The 20,879-nt window shown below is 40.5% G+C and overlaps 1 protein-coding gene across 1 annotated transcript in view; it reads left to right on the top strand.

The window, feature by feature from the left end:
* The first annotated feature begins 274 nt into the window (after window positions 1-274).
* Window positions 275-20,879, top strand: part of chd7 (chromodomain helicase DNA binding protein 7) — a 95,062-nt gene continuing 74,457 nt past the window's right edge. Inside the window, exon 1 of the mRNA XM_008433709.2 lies at window positions 275-595. The gene's annotated coding sequence lies outside the window, so the exon portion shown is untranslated. The remainder of the gene's footprint in view (window positions 596-20,879) is intronic.

Genomic DNA, 20,879 nt, shown 5'->3' with positions numbered 1-20,879 from the left:
GTCAACATATTTAGATTTTCTGATAAATTCATATAAATGTAGTTGTTTAGAACGGTTTTTTGGCTGTCAGATGTTTGCATGATATAGTAATGTGAATAAACAGTTAATTCATAATCTTCTCGAACACCTAGGCACCGCAAAATGAAGGCCAATGCATTTATTTTGCATCCCCAAACTGGAGCTCAGATAGAGCGTCAATCGGGCACGGCAGGGTCAGTGACCGCGCACGCCGCCTGTTTATCTGTATGAGAGGTCCTCGGGAGCGCGCCCCCCCTGGCCGAGGAAGGTGAGCGAGTGTCTGGAGGGGAGGACTCGGGAGCGCGGCCAGCCGAGGGATCGATCGGATTAAACTCGATTTGAGTGAAATTAACACAAAGGAGAGAAGAGCAACGCACACTAGTCGGCGAGGTCGCGGATGCGAGATACGCCGGAGAAATATTTCCTGAAAAACAGAAAAACTTGAACTTTTTCTCTCTGTTTATTTATATTTCGAACTGAAAAAGGACCACGGTGGATTTTTTTCAAGCAAGCGGAGATAGTACCGTACTAACGAGGAGTTGATTTGATAAAAGGCTGAAGTGACCGAGCTTGTTGGGTAAGCTAACAAAATGCCTCTTTTTATTAAGTGCATTTACATTTTTTCCGAACACACTGTATTGTGAATGGGGTGGAAATTCAGTATATGGCGGTTTTGAATTAAAACTGTTTATATTATCGTTGAATAGTAAGTTTTCGATACTTTTCAACGCAATCGGACTCTTTAAACCACCGTGCGCCTGTGTTTCCGAACCCGACGGGCATTTCCTTCAGGGCTAACTCGCAGGAACGACTATTTTCGATGACTGCTCGTTTATTYGCCTTCTGTTTTATCATCTCCATTTACACATAAAGTCATTGAAGGTCCATGAAGCTGCCATGCCGACATGCTAACAATAGCAAGTTTAGCTTTGCCACCCGCTGCATCGCTCACACACACAGCGGTCCCATTAGTTAGTTGAAAAGTGGAAAGAAATATTCCCAGGACGGCACAGAGGGCTCATGTGTGCCCGAATCAGTTCACCTTACAACTTTATGAATTTTCTATGCTGCGGTATTGACTTAATTCAGTTTTAAATCGTAAGCGTTAGCTCCGTTAGCTAATTGTGTTGAAGCTTCCAGGAGACACGAGGTGGCTCGATCGTAGAGGTGAGTCACTGCTGCTGCTGAATGAGCGGAGCTCTCCGAGGGAGATTCCCAGCGGACAACACTTGGCACAGAAAGCCAAACACGCTTCCTGCGAGTTTAAGGAAACATTTCTACATAAAAGTTATAAAACACAACTATATATTTTATCAGTAGCTGTTTGTGGGAGAAACGGACAGCAAGAMGTGTTTGTAATAGTCGCTTGTTTTATTGGACGGAAGGGACGGAGCAGTGGAGGAGAGGAGGGGGGAAGCTGTGAGGCCAGGCGGTCACTCCATATACCGTGTTTWTTTTACGTTTTTTCTGCCATACTTTACATTTAAAAATATTATTAAATTGACCAGGAGAGATCAATGTCTCTGTGTCGGGCTCTAGGGTGTAGGGTAAAGAGTTTTAAAGAGGCATAACCCGAGATGAGCGAAGCATTCCCAGGTCCGGAACGACGTGCGAAATACCGCTGATAGGCTAATTAGCCGTGCTAGCCGTTGGAGGTTGGCCCAGCGCTAGGACACAGAAGTTCAGCTAGCCTGCTAGCCCAGCTCCCATCCTTATTGTGTACAAACGAGGACCACTTATTAGCCCCCCCGGAGTTAGCGTCTAACCAGCTCGGGGCGGTTATGTGTCGGTTTGTCGAAGTACAACTTCAGGCATCTTCTACCTCACTTTTTTTTTTGCCGATGTTGATGGTCAAACTGACCGAGTATCCTACTTTTTTTTAACGGGAGCTTTTGTAACGAGCTTGTTTGTTACATTGTGTCCAGCGACACAAGTTTAGTAACCGTTACGGCTACACTTGTTACTCGGTGTGGACACGGAGGAAAACGCAGCCCAAAACACCTGCCAGTGCTTCTCCGCTTCATCTTTGTTGCAACAGCTTATTTGCGGAGGGAAAAAAAACAACAAAACTTTTGACATTATTGCCTAACCTAATTTCACTGCTGTTTGTGTTTGTTGCGTTATTCTGCCATCTTTCTTCTGTAATCGGTCAACTTGCATAATGGTCACTCCCGCTGTCACGCAACTAGGGCAGCGCTAAAAATTTAGTTGGGAAAAAAAATAGAAAAAATATCGTTGCGCAGCGGTTTTGTTCAGTGTGTCATTTTAAGCATCCATATTTGTGGTACGTTGTTTTTTTTTTTTTTTTGCCAGAGAGTCTGGAGCCGCTGCTACCCCCTCCACCTAGTCTCTGTGTCTGTGAGCCAAGATGGCAGCTAGTCATGTTTAGCGGGCCACAGAGGGAGAGATAAGAGGGCCCCGACCACACACACATACACATAGCACACAACAGATGTTCGGCATTACTTCGTCTCTTCCCTATTTTATCCCTCTTTTCTTGTGGTTTAAAAATTCTCTCTCTTTTAGTGACAAAAGTTGGTTTGTGGCTGACTTGTAACGAAATAATATTTTTGGAGTGATTTGAGACTTGGAAAAAGGTTGTCCCWTTATAATTAGGCTTTTTGGTAGTTGCCTTTTCTGTTTGGAATTAAACATTAGCAACTAAACACTTTTTTGGTGTACTTTGAAATTTGAACATGATTTTATATCTTTTAAACAATTTTTTATTTTATTTTGAGTAATTTCTACTATCTCCATCGATCCACATGTAGCATGTTATTATTTACGGTCAGTTTTTTTCCATTTATTTGTTTAATTAAAACACACAAATTTGAATGTAAAATTGGCAGGTGAGAGCTCAAAAGAAAAGAAAACTGGAAACTGGGATTGAAAAGGCCGAATTGGCCTCGATCTACAACACAGAGAAAACGGAAAATATGCAACAGTTTTCACACTAAAATTAAAGATTGTTCGCTTTCTCTCATTTTTGCTTCAAAGTGTATGTGTCCTTAACCTGTGCTGGGTTTTTATTAAACTCAAAGCAAGTGCATGCTTGCTTTGAGCCTGAGAAGGCTAAAGTGGAGTTGTTAATTTTTGATGTTTATCAAATATGACGCAAACTGATTTTCCAACCTAATTTCCATAACAGCGTGTATACACCAACAGCCATCTATTGTCAGAATGTCTGATTTGAATGTTTCCACTTGACACAGGAATATGGTTTTTTACGATGTAACGGCCTTCTTCAGTTTGGGAAGAACACAAAGAAAGTTTAGACCAGATGACCATCAGTTTGTCATGTTTTTGAAGAAGCTGCTCTGACCTATGAATCATTTGTGCGATCAGTGTTGATTATCTGAAAGATTTCCATGTTTTGAAGAGTAAGTGTAAATTCTGAAACTACCAAAGCGAGCTGGTGAGGAGATAAAAAGGTAGGTTTGTATTTAGGGCAGTAATTAAAAAGAACATTCTAGAAGTAGATGAAGGACAAATTGGTGTGATACCAAGCAAATATCTGAAAATGTTCATTGTTCGTTTGTTGGGCTACCCCATACCACATGACTTAGTAGTGTGTTTTATTTGTGAATGGCCCATTAGTTATATATTCCATGTTAAAGTATTTCCATGTTTCTGTCTAAAAAGATTTTCTTAAATTTTTTTTCTTCATTCTAGAGTATCAGTTTGGCACTTTGCCCTGTATTTTCTTCCCGTGGTCTTGGATTGTAGTCATCCTTCTTGATCGTGAAAAATAATCCTTTGCCTATAACCCTGCCACGTTCAGTTCATGCTTTACGGTAACATAATGTTGACAGTAACTCAATGTTTGCAAATGTAGAAAGAAATGTGGAAAAAAGACTAAAATCTCAGAACGATTATGGTCTTTGTGGTTCAGTAGGAAGTTCTTAAATTAGGTGTTTCTGTCCTCCTTTTACCGTTTTATTGTCATGGGATTGTTTTTTGTTTTTTTTTTATGTTGAATTTGATGCGTTAGCACCCAGTCCAACACTTTGTTTAAACGGCTGTCAAAGTTGATTCTTTAAAAATTGGTGAAATATAAGCAGTTCCTTTTTTTTGTGAGCAGCTCTTAAGAGCTTTAATACTGTTCTGCCGCCTCTGGGTGTGAAAGAAAGTGATGTGGCTAAATGTACTAACCATGTGTGGTTATTTTTCAGATCGTAAGACTGATTATGTGGTTTTAGTATTACATTAACAAGAACTCTTTCACTGACATTGGGGTAAAACAATTGCAACACATATTCAACTTCACATCATTTTAGGGGCTRACGGAGATATCGGAAAAGATTTTGTATCTTGAAAATTTTGACATAGTACATCCTCGATGGAGTGTAGCTGTCTTTAATTTTGGTTTGAGTTGTTTTCTTGGGAGCATGTTTGCATTTAGTAGCTGTGGGCCATCCAGGAAAGGAGTACCAAGCAGATGTTTGATGTACTCTGCTGTCAGGTGGAAAGAATAAATTCATTTTGCTGCCTCAACTGAACTCAGCTGAAGTTGGCAGCAAGATATTGGTAAGATGTACAGCCAGAAATTATTAAAGACTGATTCCTGAATTCGTGTTCTTCGTATTGCCACAGTTTCTACTACACTTAGGTGAGTTTAAGAAAATGTGAAAAGGGTGGTCACTCCATTCCTTGTGTAGGAATTTTCTCTTTAAAAAAAAAAAATCTTGTTCTTTAAGGTGTTGGTAGGGACTCCTGATTTTTTTTTTTTTTTGAGGTCTTAGCTGCTAATTTCCATTTTTACCAACTCCAGTATTTTAATTTTCTTCCCATACAAGGGGGTACCCAAAAGTTTCCAGAATGACACTGCTGCACGCACAGTTTTCGTAGTACACGATTCTGCCGCTAGTTATTTGTTCCACCACGCCTTCTCAATCAGTGTGCCAAGCAGTGTTGATGTGGAAGGTTTCATCTACCCGCAGTGAATTTTCTTGGAAGAGCCGTTTTGTCCAGCCGTCGTTTTTCTTCATGGAGAAGTTTTATGAGCAGCGCGCTGCTGAAGCTTTGCTTCCTGCTCGGGGAAAAAAAGCAAAACTGCGGGTAGACGAAACCTTCCACATCAACGCCGCTTGGCACACTGATTGAGAAGGCGTGGTTGAACAAATAACTAGCGGCAGAATCGCGTACTACGAAAACTGTGCGTGCAGCAGTGTCATTCTGGAAACTTTTGGGTACCCCCCTTGTATGTACAATAATTCAAGAACATTGCTGTGTGTTCAGTTTTTAATCCAGCAATAAGTGAAAAAGTTACAAGTTTATTTTCATTCATACATCAAAATATACGTAACTAATTTATATTGAAGCACARCCATGATAGGTTAAAAAAATTAAATGATAAAGAAAAAAAAAAAGCTAAAATAGTTTTTGTTGCAGCAGCTGAGCTGCACATTAATGGAGGATTAGGCCGTATCTTGATGCATCCTCGGCTTTGTGTGAGGCTTGGGTATTTTTGTGAATTGGTAACAAAGATCCTACTTTGTGAGAGCCTGCTGCCTTCATGGACCGACTGGAAGAGCAAGTTGGAAACTGTTCACAGCCTTTCTAGCAACTCTGCGCTTCTGACACTGCTCTTGAAGTGGAAGTTGCAAGACTGCTGGCAGGAGAATAATGAGCAGGTGTTTTCTATGGCAGTGGTTTGCTCTGTCATCAACCAACAGCTGCTTGCGTGTTAGAAAGTTTTCAGACCTTGTTGGGGCAGAGTTGTGTCGTCACCGCAGGTTTTTTCCTCCTCCCAAAGTTTTTTCCAGGGTACAGATTTGTTCCCGATTCTGTTTGAAAGTAATTAGAAAAGCCTCGTCCTCTCCCTCTGGGAATGGGGTGGGGGAAATACATTTTCGTGTCGGATGTCACAGATTTTTAGCCCCACTGCGGAGCATGTCGTGCAGTCTGTAGGTCAGGTAGCAGCAGGTGGTGTGGTGTAGTGGTCAGTTCAGTGCTTAAAGGCCAGTGTTGGTTGAGCCAGATGACTGGTGTTTGTTAGGGTGGCCATTTTGTCTCCCATCATCATCGTGTGTCGTAGACAGCAGCCCTTTTGGGAGGGAATGGAAGTAGTGCTGTTGTTTGCCTCCATCTCTTTCATCTTTGCCATCTATTGCTCCACCTCCACCCACCCACTCCTCTGCCCAAGCATGAGCCTTCCCCCCCTCTCTTCCTCCCTCTCTCCTTCTCTTTATTGTCACCCTTTCCATCTCTTTTTCTCTCCATCTTTGCCTGCCTGTCGTTTTTCTCCCCTCCCCATCCTCCCTTCCCCTATCCCTCCAGTCATATCATTTCCAGCCAAAAGGTTAGCGGGGAGCTTTAGCACCATGGTGACATTCAAAACCGAGTGTCATCGCTGTCTCTCCTGCTCTCTCATCCTCCTCCCTTACCTGTCTCCTTTTCTGCCCCCTCTTCCTCCGTTCCTGCCTCCCCCACCTCTATCCTCCCCCTGCAGCGAAGGCCTTCTGGACCAAGTGCTGTGCCTAGAAGAGAGGCTGGCGTAAATACAGCTCTCAAGTGTTTGTGTGTGTGTGTGGGTTGGACGTGTTTTCTCGGCCAGTCAAGTACATCTCTGACCCATATGCGTGCGTGCATTTTAATCCTGCCTTTTGACCTCAACCAGTCTGGATCTTGAGCGTATTCCGTCTTTCCTGACCACCAGCCTTCCTTGGGCTGGGATGTGAAAGGCGAACTCAAGGACGCTCCACTTGAAAATACGTGGGAGTTTTGTGTCGTCAGCTGCTGATGAATCCCATCACTAAAAAACGGCGTCAGCGCAATGAGGATCTCATCAGTTCTCCGGCTCTTTCTGGGGTTTAATAGCTCTGTTGTGGCGTCCGCACACCCCCTTTCTGTCTCGCTGTGTTATCTGTCACGGTTTCCATCAAGTGATTCACATGCCCGATGAAAGGTTAAGTGCTGCTTGCTTGTGGAATCAACATCTAGTTAGTGGAGATGGATCTGGAAGGTCAGAGAGGAGAAAGATAGGTGTTAAAAGAATATGTTAAGTGAAAGTGCACGGTTTTTAAACAAGGCTCCTGCACGGTCTTGAAAAGTCTGGAACTTGTTTTAACCGTTTTCAAAGTTTTTACACTTAATAGTCAAGTAGATTCGGTTTGATTGGGGACCAAAACTGCAATATTTGTTAAATTTTCAGCTGGTGCAGTTTGATTTCATCCCAAACCCTTTGAAAAAGCTGTCCTCCACCTCACCTCTGGTGGGGCTACACCAAGAACCACTGAAGAAATGACATGAAAACCTATGAAGAAGACACTGAGCAATCTTTTTCTTGACAAAATATATAAAAAATGGGGTGGTGGCAGATTTTAGTGTTTGTAGAGATTCTGTTTTGTTTCTTGCAGAAGACCACAAGCGATTTATCCCACCAGTGCCCACTTGTTTGTTTACCCAGAGTGCCTTGCGCTGTTGTGGACTTCCTCCTTTTGGAGCCGTCTCTGGTTTGCTTGGCATTCGAACTGCACCCAACTTTACGTCAACCAAACCAAGAGCTAGGTTTGTAGAGGGACCAAAGTTCCACTACGCATTCACACCTCTCCAAATGAAGTGGACTTTCTAGGCAAATAAACTGGAGTTCGATTAAAGCGAACTAAACAAGCTGGTGTGAATGCACCATAAGAATAGAAAGATGATGAATCTTATTTTAAGATGAAGGTCCAAGTTTCTGGGGGATGATGGTCTCTTTGAATTTATTTATGTTTAGATGGTGAATGTTTTCTTCGCCATCTAAACACTTTTGAGTCCCTACTCTTGCAGATGGCTAAATTTAAAAACTGAAAACATAACATTTTTAAAATTTTTTGGTCATCAAATTAGCGATGCCACAGTCAACTGACTAGAGGTCAGACTGGATCTGTCCTTCATTGCTTCTGATCAGAGATCCTGTAAAGTCATTTTCATTGAGTGCATCAATGGAAATGATGCACTCAATCATCATTTTCTAATTTTCAGATTAGAAACTTGACCTGTATGTTCTTTGATTTTTTTTCTTTTATTTCAGTAAAAATTTGATAAAATTTCAGATATATGCTTTGACGCACAGTGTAATTTAACAGTTGCCTAATTTTCTGTTGCCTCCATAAAAGAACCTGCATCACATTGTTTTTCTCTTCTGTTCAGTTCTTTTGGACAATAATAAAAAAACAAAACAAAAACGTATTCAGTCAAAATCCGAATTGGCAAGTCACAGTTCAAAGAAATTAACACTGACCTTTCTTAATATTTTCATGATGGGTTTTATCACGTCAAAACTCCAAACAGGTTTATAATGTCCTAAAATCAGGACAGAGAAACAAAAAATCAAGTCTAAAGTGTGGAGTCTTGAAGAAACGCTTAGAAGTTTCTTCCACATTTCTTTTTTTAACCATTTGATTATTTTTTGTTGGTTTCATGTATTAAATGTTGGTTCAATCCAGTACTCAAGATGAGCCAAATATCCGCAGCTTGATTTTGATCCCACATATATCCGGGACTCCAGTGTGGATCTCATACAGCTTGCTGAAAGGGGCGTTTGTCCCAAGGGAGAAGTTAGCCCACATCTTTAAAGCAACTACCCTGGAGGTTAATTGGTTGTTAGCAGTCAGATGGGCGGAGCTAAAGAAACAACTGACCAATCTCTGGGGAGCCACTCCAGTTCGGCTTTTCCCATTGGTCTAAAAGAAAATGTCAATAGCAGTGATTGATGAGGGGGGGGGGAGTGATGGTAGGTAGATTCAGATCATGGTCTGTGGTTCAGCGTTTGCTCGTTCATAGATGAATGCTTTAGTGGTTTCACTTTTATGGGAATTTCCTCATTAAAATCACTTCGTCGGAGGTTTAGATTGATTCACATTTTATGCAAAAGTGAAAATCTAGAAAGAGGATTAGGAAAGTCCTACCTCTCGTGTTTGTTCAGCAGAACCGTTTCCAAACCTTCTTATGACTTGATCTGAAACGGGATACTCGGCCCCCCTTTTCTGCAAAGATTCACAGGCAGGGAGGAATCCTGTACGTCTTGAAAGGCCCCTCAGTCTTTGAACCTTTTGAACAAAGTGGCAGGGTTTCCCCCAAAGCCTACAACCTGGAACCGCAGGCAGTGCGAAGTCATTTTCATCGATGAACAGCAATTTCCCCTTCACCTGCAGCTTTGTGATCTCTGATCCTCAGTTAGGTTGACAGGTCCCACACAGAGTTTCTGATCAAGACCAAAAAACATGGTTGGAATATTCACACGAATCAAAACCATGCTGCCATATTTCAGTTTATTTTTGGGGATATGGGGAAATGTTTAAAGATGAAAAATGTAATTTTATATCAAGAAGTGTTGGTATATTAGATAATTCTTGCATTCAGATGAGTAACTATAGTTAGTCAAAGCAGTGGTCCAGATATTATGCTACAGTTATATGTGAAAGGCTATGTGAAAGGTCACATAGCCTTGTTATATTAAAACCTATCAAAATGGTTAAATCTTCCATGGATTCATCTTTTTCTGAAGACTGACACTAGATCACAACATCTTAAACTACACGAGGAAGACGTTACTGATCAGTGATCAGTGTTTTGTAATATAAGTCTCTCCTGTATTGTAGGACATAAAAATTGTGTTTATTATTTTTTTGCTTATTTTTATTGCTTGACAAAAATATTTTTCACGATTAGTGTGCTGGTTAGTCAAAGAATTTGGTTTGTTCATCTCTGCTTTCTGTTCTCATTAGCTTTACAATTGCCTCACCTTTTTCCAAGCTTGAATGGATGTGCAGGCCTCGACATTATCAGATGCGTTTTTTTACAGTAAATTACAATCAAAATTTGAGAGAACTTTCACTTGCCCTTTGATCAGCTCCAATTCAAAGTCTAAAACACGGAAGACATGTCAACCCTGAACTTAATAATTATTTTATTCTGAACATAGAAACTGTGGAAGAAAGTGATTTTTTGTGGTTTATTTTTTTATGTTGCATAAAGATACTTAAAAATACTTGCCACTAATTGGACATAGAGCGTATTCTTCTCAGCAAAGTTGGGGCTACGTTTATTCTCCCACTCGCATTCATTACCAAAAAAGGTAATCTGAACTGCTGCCACCTTAATGCTGTGCTGTACGCGGAGTATCGGGAAGAGTAGGAGCTTCTTAAAGAGACAGAAGCCCAATTTCAAGGTGTCACATGTGGCTGTGATGCAACGTCAATTTTCTTTTTGAGTCATTTTTAATTCTAGACAGCATTTTTTTTAACTGAATGCATCATAGCTACTTGGTTGTGGTATAAAATGACATTCCAACATTAAAAAGTTTTGTGCATACTACATTCAAACTTAGTTTGAAGCGTGCCTCATTGAATTATAAGCCTGCTATATAGCTGATTAATTTTTTTTAAATCTCAGCAATAAGCAAAACAAAATTTTCTCAATCATGAACAACAAATATGTTAACCCTTCAAATAGGAGTTATTAAGCCACTCATGAATGGGGAAATTCTAAATTGTTGGGAAAGGCATGACATTTAGAGTCAGCTGTACTGAGAACTTGAAAAGGGGGGCAAAATGATGTTAGCATATTACTAAAACCACATGGGTCAAATCAGGTTTGTAAAAATAGCTCACTACTTGATACTATATTTAACCCCAATTCCTACTGTAAGCTTTTTCCGTAGGAATATTTTCTGATCCACACGTTGAGGTTGATTAAAGGGAGTTTTCTATTTATTTTGTCACATTTGATGCAGTTCTCTTCCTAATCTTTAGGGGTTGCTACTGTAAAAAAAACAATCCTGTTTCACGACGGTGGTTGAAGAAGAGCATGTCCCGAAATCATTCATAAACATTTAATGCGAACAATTGGGATCTTACACATAATGCATTTAAATTTTCTTTCAAAACTGTGTTGTGTGTGTAATGGCGTCAAGCACGTGACTGAAACTTCGTGAGTCTATTAATCTTTACATTCCTAACTTAGATGCTCTACGGAAACATTTTCAGTGGCGGCCTGTTGTCGAGTAAAAGTTTTTATAGATTAGCGTCCACATTTATGCACTGAGATGAATTTGATCCTAATATTTTCTGAATTTTAATCAGTTTCAGCTTTCCAACAAGCAAAAGTGTAGCCTGAAGCTCTGTGCAGAAATATGTGGAGTGATATTCACCACCTTTTTGCCTACATATTTCAAAGTACTTGTTTCTGAAAGGTTTAGATGTTTGATTCAGTGTTTCTTTTTTTTTTTTTTCTCCATCAGTTTCAGGACTTTAACATGACAACCAGAACTAATATAAGGTGGTAAAACAGGTTTTGCCTGATGCTGTTTGCTTTTAGTTAGCTTACTTCAACACACTCGCTTATAGAAGTGATTTCCAGAGACTACAGAGTCAGTTTCGGAAACCACATAACAGGTTCTTAAGCTCAGTGAGCACATGCACAACTACACACACACATTCTGTGTCTCTGTCTCTCCCTGTGCTAGCAGGTTTCTTGGCCACCCCCTGTGGCCTACTTCTCTCCCTGTCTGTCCGTCTCTGCCTCTGCGTCCTCTGGGATCGGGCCGAGAGTTGGCCAGTGGTTTTTCCTACCACATGGTAAAGGCAGGGAGCAGATTGGATAAACACAGCCCTTTCCTGCTGACCCACCCCCTCTAAGCACCCCCTCCCCCAAACACGCGCGCACACACACACACACACACACACACACACACACCGTCTATTAACAAAGCAGCCGTGCGTAAAATAACCAGATTTTTTCTAGCTTCACTGCTTCTTTCGTTCTTTTTCTGTTCTCGCTCTCTTGATCTCTCCCTCTCCCCCCCTCGGCCCTCCCCACCTCCTCTTCTCTCTTCCTTCCTTCCGGGCCTCAAATCCCTGCCCCAAACACACGGCCCTGCATCCCCTCACTTGAGCGTAATTACACACGCAGCTAGCCAGCTCCTGCATGCTGTCCTCCATTTGGGAACAAAGGTATAAATTATGGTGGCTTAGATCCTGGTGGTAATGGGAGGTGGGTGGGTGCACACGTGTCCTCCAGAGGAAGAGGGGGGATCACTCACTTTTTTTCTTCTTCTTTTCTCAGGTGTTGAATCTGCCTGGCTGCCGTTGTACTTTGTTTCTTGGGCTTTGGTTTGTTTGTCTGTCTGCGTCTCAGAGGAAACATGGTGTTGTTGACATGGCAGAGCCTGTAGTAAAGCCTGGAGGCTACAGACAGTTTAGCTGCCAAACTGTCGATGGCGCAGACAAGACTGCATTGAGTCGCTGTTAGCTAATCTCCCTCCCCTTTTTCCTTCCTTTGCCACAGACTAACTGCAGTTTTTTTTTTTTCCCAGAGCTTTTTGGTGAAGTACCACATGACCATTCCACTTGAGTAAAGACAGAAATATCTCAAGTACCGTTAAAAGTAAGAATTCACTATGGAAGCGCTCCCTAACTCCGACTCTGGATAAAGAGCGACAGCTTCATGCAAAGCGGTTCACAACATTCCTCAGGCTTACAAACATTATAATTAACATAGAGCAGGAATGAGGAAAGGTGTGTCATTTACAGGTTTTTTACTCCTGCAAAGGTTTCCAGCAGCTGATGTCATCAACATGGCTTCATTCAGCCTCACCAGTGTCTTCTCCTGGTGCAGAGTTCAATTTGGCTGTAAGCTGAACTCTGTGGCACAATTGGAGGTGGGCGACATGAACTTAAAGTTTTATCACGATATTTTTATGGCGCTATTGTGATAATAATAAAAGTGACAATATTTATTTCTTCTTTGTTTAACTAACTGTATGGCTGTGACTGCATGGCTCAACAATCATAACTCCACAAACTCAGCTCTTGAAAAACATTCACATTTGTAATACACTTCAGTAGGATGCCAGTCGTATAAAGAAATGTCAACTATATTTAGAAATTTATGGATATTTATTGATACACCTTTATTAAATAAACAATAAAAACACGTAAAAATAACAACCCCAACTGCACAAACAGTTTTATTGTTTTTAAACAGCAATTGAAATTTATCATGAGGAGAAATCAAAACCTCATGAGGTTCATCACAATAACTGATAAACGATACRATAAATGATCACCCATAGTAAAAATTGTAACTTTAATGCCACTAGATGCGCTGTCATTTTGATGATCCCTTTACACTGAAGTACATGCATCCTTTAAGAAATGACGGGAGAGATCTGTTTCACTCAGGTCTGCTTCTGTGTTTTTATATTGACTTTCTTCTAAATGAAGGTCTGTGTCTAATTCCCTACAGTGGAAGACGTTGTGATGCTGCAAGCTGCCAGGGAGGCCATTCACTTGCACTATGCTGGCAGTGATATTCTGTGGTTTCGGCTTGGCTGAACGGGTGGCCTCGATAATTGTGGTTTCACAGATCTGCTCGGTCTGTGAATTTTTGAGCCCGGGTGCTGATTGCCAGATTATTTCTCAACTCGACTACAAGTGTTCTCAAATGATCTGGTTGTTTATTTCTGTTTTTTGGGGCGGGGGAGTGGAGCGGATGGGAGCCGACTGAATAATACGGTGCATTGTGGAAGTATTCACACTCTTTAAGCCATTTCATATTTTGTTGCATTTCAGCCAAAAACTTGAAAGCTGTTTAGTTTATGGGAGGGTAGATGGAACTAGAATCAGGACAATTCTGAAATAAAACCTGCTAATCGCTGCAAAACGGTTCACCTACAGAGAGGATAATGATCCAGCCAGAACTACGTTGGAATGGTTTTAGCGGTCAGCAACCTTTACAATCTTTAGAGACATTGTTTGCTCTTATTTTTAATGAATAAAAATTGTCTAGAGCCATAAAACGCATGTGACCCTTTTGAAAACGGCAAACCTATCTACTGTTTAAGTAGATAAGTTAATTAAATAACTTAAAATTGTGGTCTGATTTTATGTATTGGAACAAAGAAAACTTATAACAAAACAGTAAAACTTAATTGAAACTTTTCAAATTTGTGGAAAATGAAGAAAATGCATTTTAATTAGTAGCCTAATTACTAAAGAACTTAACAAAAAATAACTTATTGTGTCATTGTTAGACATTTTTACTCTGGAATAAACAGCAGATCAGAATAAAGATGTCATGTAAGCATCCCAATCAAAATATTCTGATTGGATTCAGCTCTATCAGAGTGAAATTGTAATCTGAATGACAGGAGTTTTACGCTAATAATCTGAGCAGGATTCATGTAAACACTATGGGTGTAGGTTTTTGGGCGATCGCAGATTACAGATCTTTAAGAAGCCTGTCATGCCGATTCCGATTTTGGCCGATGTTGTGTTTTGTTTTTTTTGTCGGAAATGTTGCTAAATATAGCAAGAAAGGCGCAGAGGTGACAACAGTAGGATGACTATTGTTAACTGCAAACTTGCAGACATGACCTGGCGGGTGGATATGTCAGTCAGACCTCTCAAATCCCAAGCAAAAGGTGACAGTGGTTGACTTTTAGTCATTTGCTGAAGTAAAAAAGACCTTAAGACAGGTGGACAAGATCAGCTTTATAAGTTATCAGCCAATCACAGATCTCGAAAAATTAAAGGAAATTTTACCTTCCAACCGACTTATCGGTGCACATCTAGTGAACAGTAGCTCTGATTGTGGTGAATTGACCTGACTGCTCATGTGTGCGCTATGTCAACGTGATGTTTTTGTCTGTTTTTAAATGAATATGAATTTTAGTCCAGTTCAACTTGTACATGTTTTTTTTGTCTCCATAACTTGACTGATGTAACTTACAGTCTGGAAAATATTGGTAGTTATTAATTATGTAATATGCGGCTGAAAGGCTGCATATTACATACCGCTGACAAGCGGTATGTAATTATGTAAATAATGCATTCGGATAACTTTTTCAATCCAAATGCATTTCAATCCGATCAGAAATTTTGTGAATGTAAGCATACCTAGTGTCTCACCTTTGTGGAAATTCTATGCAAATATAGCCTTAAAATGCTAAAAAAAAAAAAAAAAAAAAGGCTTGTACTAGCCAATTTTAAACTTGTATTTAAATATATTGTCAAAGTTATGAAGAATCACTGTGGTGGACACAAAGAGTCACATTGGACTCAGAGCGGCAGCTTGCCTAACCCTGGTTTAGATTAAAGCTATGGGCCAGCTGAAGTTAAGCCTTAAAATTAAATTCAACGAAGCATCTGCACCACGATCTGAACTTTGCTGCTCACCAGCACTCTTCTTTCATTCTGACTGAACTTGAGCTGTTGAGCAAAAATTTTCGCCCTTATATGTTCGAAGCTGGCAGAAACGCCTGCCACAGAATGGTTGGGACCTGTAGTTGCACTGAAATGTGGTTCTACAAAGTATTGACTAAGAGGCAATGAATCGGTATCGAAACCACAGAATACACACCTTTTAGTTTGTAAAAAAACGGAAATCATTTCCATATTCTCCCGTCTGTTGGTACATCTTAGAATTTGCCAGTAAAAGTTATTATGTGACAATAATAGTGAAAGAAGTTGTAGCAGTACAAATACTTTTTATTTAGATGAGTCGCTTTATTCTCACTCAACCAGTGACTGAGTTGAAAATCTTTCCATATTCCCTGTTTGTGCTTTGAAGGGGAAACTGCTGCCACTTCAAGGTCAAAGTCCTGATACAGAATCTCCAGTTTTATTTTGGGACAAAGTTTGCTTGCAGTAACAACACACAGAAACTCAGAGGAAAATCCTTTCCCACCACACAGAAACCGTTCAGCTGCCCGCATTGGTTACTTGGTGTCTTTTAGCAATAGTCATTTTGTTTATCAATAAAGGTTACAAATTCAGTCATTCTGGGTTTTGTTTGCATTTTGCAACATGATTTTAATCACTTGGGGGATTGTGAAGTTGCAGAAAGCACTTCTTAAGCCCACATAATTGACCTAGAGGTTGATTTAAAACTTTTCCTGAAGTTTTGTATGTGGTTTTTATGTGCGTTTTTGGTCCTTTTTTATGCCTTTACACAGTTCATTCAGTTCACTTTTGTTGGCTCCAGCATGTCTTGAATACTAATCTGCGGGATTAGTTTAATAAACAATTTGGTTAACCATGCACAGGCTGTCACCTCTGAAAAAATAAAACACCACTCCATCGGCCAGCGGAGCCAAATTACTCCCAGCCCTCTGTTGTGCTAGAGCCTCTCTTTCTGTCGCTGGACAGATAGGAATTTGAAGAGGCTGTTGCACTCAGTAACACACACTCTGCAGTCATTAAACCTCAACATTGTCTTATTGAAATACTTGCTCGCGAGTCCAAATGAACAACCACAAATAAGTGTGTCCAGTTCCTGCTCGCATTGTGGAGTATCCTAAAACGGCATCATTAAAATAACCGATGGTGGCGTCCAAACTCGTATTTTCCGTGCTTAACGAAGCAAAAACTTGATTTATTGTGACAAACAGGCAGGCGCTTACTCGTTGGATCACGCTTCCATTCTGCAGAACCTATTTGGTAAACAAGATCCTGATAGAGAAGAGGACCAGAGCCGCCAGTTAGAAGCGTTTTTAATTGTCCTCATTAGAGACTACTTCTTTCTTTTTTTTCTCTTTTTTCTTTGACAGTGAAGATCGTTAATGTTTTGCCATTTGTGTAAGTTAATTACTTAAACCATCTCTAGAGTATCAACATCTTGGTTAATCACTTAATTGAATCTTGCAGATGCACATGTTGGAAAGTTATTTATTTTAATGCTGTTGCACTGGTTGTAATCAATTTCCTTTTATGAAGCATTTATTTTTCTAATTGACACTGTACAACAGGCCGTCATTGCTGCAGTTTTATTTTTTGGGTTAATCACTTGAAAGACGTAATTCTTATCTTTGCTTGCATTTGATGTGTTTTACTTCCAGCAGCCTTAAAACAGTGTCTGGATGTCCATAAATACTATTGCCAACCCAGTTATAAAACACAATCAGTCCTTGACTAATGTGAGATGGTGTTGGTACCAATCAGATTAGAGATGGACTCATTACGAAGCGTTCATAATCATAGTTCGTTTATAACAGTGTAAGTAAAGGATGTAGGTCTTCCTCCACTGTTTTTATTAGTAAAATTTCAGAATGAAAGGGGGAAAATAACTGGATGAGTTGTTTTTAGTGAGTTGGCTGAGGAAAATCAATCTGTTCTTTTCTATAGAACCAATTAAAATCTGACTGTAGAGCCAGTCTAGCTACTGGAACCATTTGGTTGGAAACACAATGTGAGGCATTCAGCAATGATTCTCGAGGCTAAAACTGGGATTGGAATCAGGGTTTAGATCGGGCCTAAAAACCCAGCCCAATCCGACCCGACTAACATTAAATATTGGCCTGACACCAAAGTAAACCCGGCACTTTATTTTAATTAATCTTTTACGGCTTTCATTTTTAGACCGTAATTTGAGTAAGCTGTGTAACTCTTCCCGTTTCTGGCTTTTAACAGCTTCCAGCTCCATCTTGTCGTTTGTTGTAGCCACAGGATGAGTCAGGTGCAAATCATCTGGGATGTGTGATTGATGGGAGCAGAGCAGGGCACATTTATTGTGTATTGCGCTGCACCTGTTACAGTCTAATGAACGTTGGCACTTTTCTCTCTTTCCTCAACAGGGTAAAATACCTACCCCTCTATTTAGTTTCTAATAAGTAGATCAACACAACTTGATAATGTGCATTCTTGTTTGACAGGCTTATCAAGCGTGCCGCAGCTCAGCCCGATCCAACCATCAAGCAAACAATTTTGGCCCGAATTTCGGTTTGGGTCGGGCCATAAATCTAGACTCTAATTGCAACGAGAGCTCCAACAGACCAGATGTAGTGGGAGCGACCTGTTCTCATAACAAGCATAAGAAGCATGTTGTCTTGTTTATCAAGTTTTTGGTAGATTTGGGGAAAACAAACAATCATAAAATGTCTTTGATCAATTTTACCCACATAATTCACCACTTCTAAGAAGTACAGTAAAGCCCAGTCGAAGATTTTGGATAACGTAAAAACAAAGTTGCAGCAATGTTATGTACGTGTTCTAAATTAACAGCACCATATCTCGAGCAGTCCTTTGCAACTGCAAAGGACTGCTTGGAGGCAGTATCTGGTAGACGGTTGCATTTCAAATGCCATACATGAAGCCCTAGATGCTGGTATATTTAACCAGTTAGAGAGACCTTCACTGCCCTTGATGCAAAAAAACCTGCTTCAGATTTGAATTAATGACATGCTAAAGCTCAAGGAGAGTGGTGAGGTCATCGGGATGATGGAAGTGAAAGAGAAGACTGAGCAAAATGTGGGTTAATTAATATGGAGATTGTCGTTGCAGTATTCTACAATAGTATCGCAATGGCACGAGTTCCCAATATCAGACAGCCCTGTATGTGTGTGGCACGGCTGCGTTAATAAATCCATCCATCCCTGCTTAATTATTGCAGGGGTGGGGGGAAGGCTGGTGCCTGTCTGTAGCAGGCAGATCAGATGGATTGCCGGCCCATTCCATAGCAACGCTACGATAAACAACCATGCACTTTAAAGAAAAAAAAAAAAAACTCCATTCAGTCAAAAAAGGTATCCGAAGAGAATATAAGCCCCACACAGAAAGGTCCTGGCTATAATTTCCACCCAGGACCTTCTTGTTGCCAGGCAAGCCCCTCCATTAATATAAATTGCTTAATTTAGTGCTCATAAATCCGAGTCTGACTTGAGTACCGTTTTGCTGTTACATCCTCTTATTGTGTTTTATGGCTCTCGACAGGTTGTCTATATTAAATAGATCAAAAAATGGCTCCTGTTTTAACATTCAGTCCTACCAGTGCGATCAGAATGCTATTTAGCTTGAGTTATGATAGCAACAGATGGAGATCTTATTCGTCTGGAGTCACCTTTCCAAAGATGAAATGAGAGGAAACCTTGCAGTTGGGATGTGCTGGAGCTGATGTGCAGCTACAAGTATCTCTAAGAAAGAGAGGGAAAAAAAAAAACAAAAAAAAAACACTTTTCAGCTGCAAGGTTCAACACGGAGCCGATTATCGGCTGTACCGAGAAGTTTGCAGAGGTAGAAAGTCTGCGCTTCCTCATCTTGAGCTGTGGCTTCGAGATAAATCTACAACGGGTCCAGGTTGGCTGGCAGCGCTGAAGCAGAAAGTTAGGTCAGATTAGAAAAATGTTTTTTTTTTTTTTTTTTTTCCCCTGCGGTGGTCAGATCGGACGTGACGTAGCATCGCCTCGACCCGTCCACACGTGTGCTTTCGGCAGGTGGAGCAGAGGGAAGCACTTTAAATGCTTCATCCTCTGAGGTTTTGCATCTGAACTGGCACGTTGACCAGTCACTTAATTCCCTGTGCAATGACAGCCGGGCCTCGATGCCAAGGTGTGCACGTGTTTGCATGTTTCTGTTTACTGCAAAAAAAAAAAAAAAAGAGACGAGAGCTGAAGTTTAATCTAAGGTGGTGGAGGATGTGGTAAAGAAAACAAATCAAAAAGGGAGGCGAGGGCTCGTCTCTTTTTTTTGTTTTTCTGTCTTTTTTTTCTTTTTTTTTTTCTTCGTGGCCAAACTAAGTTTCACAGAGGAACTGACGACCAACTCCAGAAACAATGACATTCATGCGAGCAATTATTGATGCAAGCTCTGTCCAGGCTGCAGTTGAGCTTTATCCTCATGGGCACGCTAGCAGGTCAGACAAAAACACGAGGAACCTCAGCAAGAGCCACTAATCTCTTGCTTTCCTTCTTTTAACTAAAGCTGTGGTCTGATTAAATCATTCATTGCACTTGTATGTGCACACACACACACACATGCACGCACTGCAGCCTCCGAGTGCTTGTATAGCTACATTTATCTTTTATTGTATAATTCATGGTCTAAAGTAGTGTGCTTCTGACACAGCTGACAGGAAATCGGTTGCCTTCATAGTAGCTTGCTGCAAAGGATGTGAAATTACACTCAATTACTCTCACCTGCCGCACACACAGACACGTGGTGAAACTTTTCTTGTCCTTCCTGTAGTGATTGAATTGCAAGAAAACAGCCTTTCAGCCGCAGTGCACACCATAATCTAGCTGTGCACACCACTCCAACAGCTGATGCTCTGCTTGAACTTTGAGTTGCTGTCGGAAAGTTTTTTTTATTTAAAAAAAATAAATAAATTAAAACTGCCAAAGTATTTTTAACCTTTTAAGAGACACTATTTTAAATGGTCAGTGTAGTTTTGTGTAGTTTTTGTAAGCTCTTATAATTACAAGCGGTATTTTTGATGGAAAACATGAAACGGTGACATGCCAAAGTGTCTTGCCCTTGGGCTAGTTAGTGTTTTTTTTTCCCCATTGTTGAAGACTTAAATTTGTATTGGATAAAATTTTAAGGGAATGGTTTTCATTAAGGGTTCACTGTGCTGCTACTCACCTTGCAAGTACTGTAATTCACAATAGAAAGTTAGTTGAGATTTCTTTTGGAGAGACTGACACCTTTTGGTTTTCATTTCTTTCTTCAGCTCTGTATGAAATTAAGCAGTTACGTTACATCATTTACTGTCCATTACATTTGTGATTGTTATATTTTTGGCATGCAGCTTATTTGAATCCTGATAAGGCAGCATTTCTGCTTTCACTTCACTTTAACCAGCGTTGATTGTGTGATCTTGCTGAAGCCTTGCCATTGTTGGCATGATGGGAACCACCATGCTACACATGGGTGCAAATGACCAGCAGAGAATCTTATTCATCAGAAAGGGGGAATGACACAGTCATGGCAGGGAAAAATCTCAGACGGTGTACTTACTTATTTAGATCTCCCTAGTCTGCTAAGTTTGACGTTGTTGCATCAAGCAGTCAAGCTCACCTCTGMAGATTAGATCTCAGGACCTTTTCTACCAAGGCTTTTGCACTAATCTACTTTTTAAAAAGAAAGGTTCATAGCTTCATATTT

Source organism: Poecilia reticulata, linkage group LG17 (assembly GCF_000633615.1).
Source record: "Poecilia reticulata strain Guanapo linkage group LG17, Guppy_female_1.0+MT, whole genome shotgun sequence".
In the NCBI taxonomy this organism is placed as follows: domain Eukaryota; kingdom Metazoa; phylum Chordata; class Actinopteri; order Cyprinodontiformes; family Poeciliidae; genus Poecilia; species Poecilia reticulata.
Note: the sequence above shows the minus strand (reverse complement) of the source record. Positions and strands in the feature narration are given on the sequence as shown.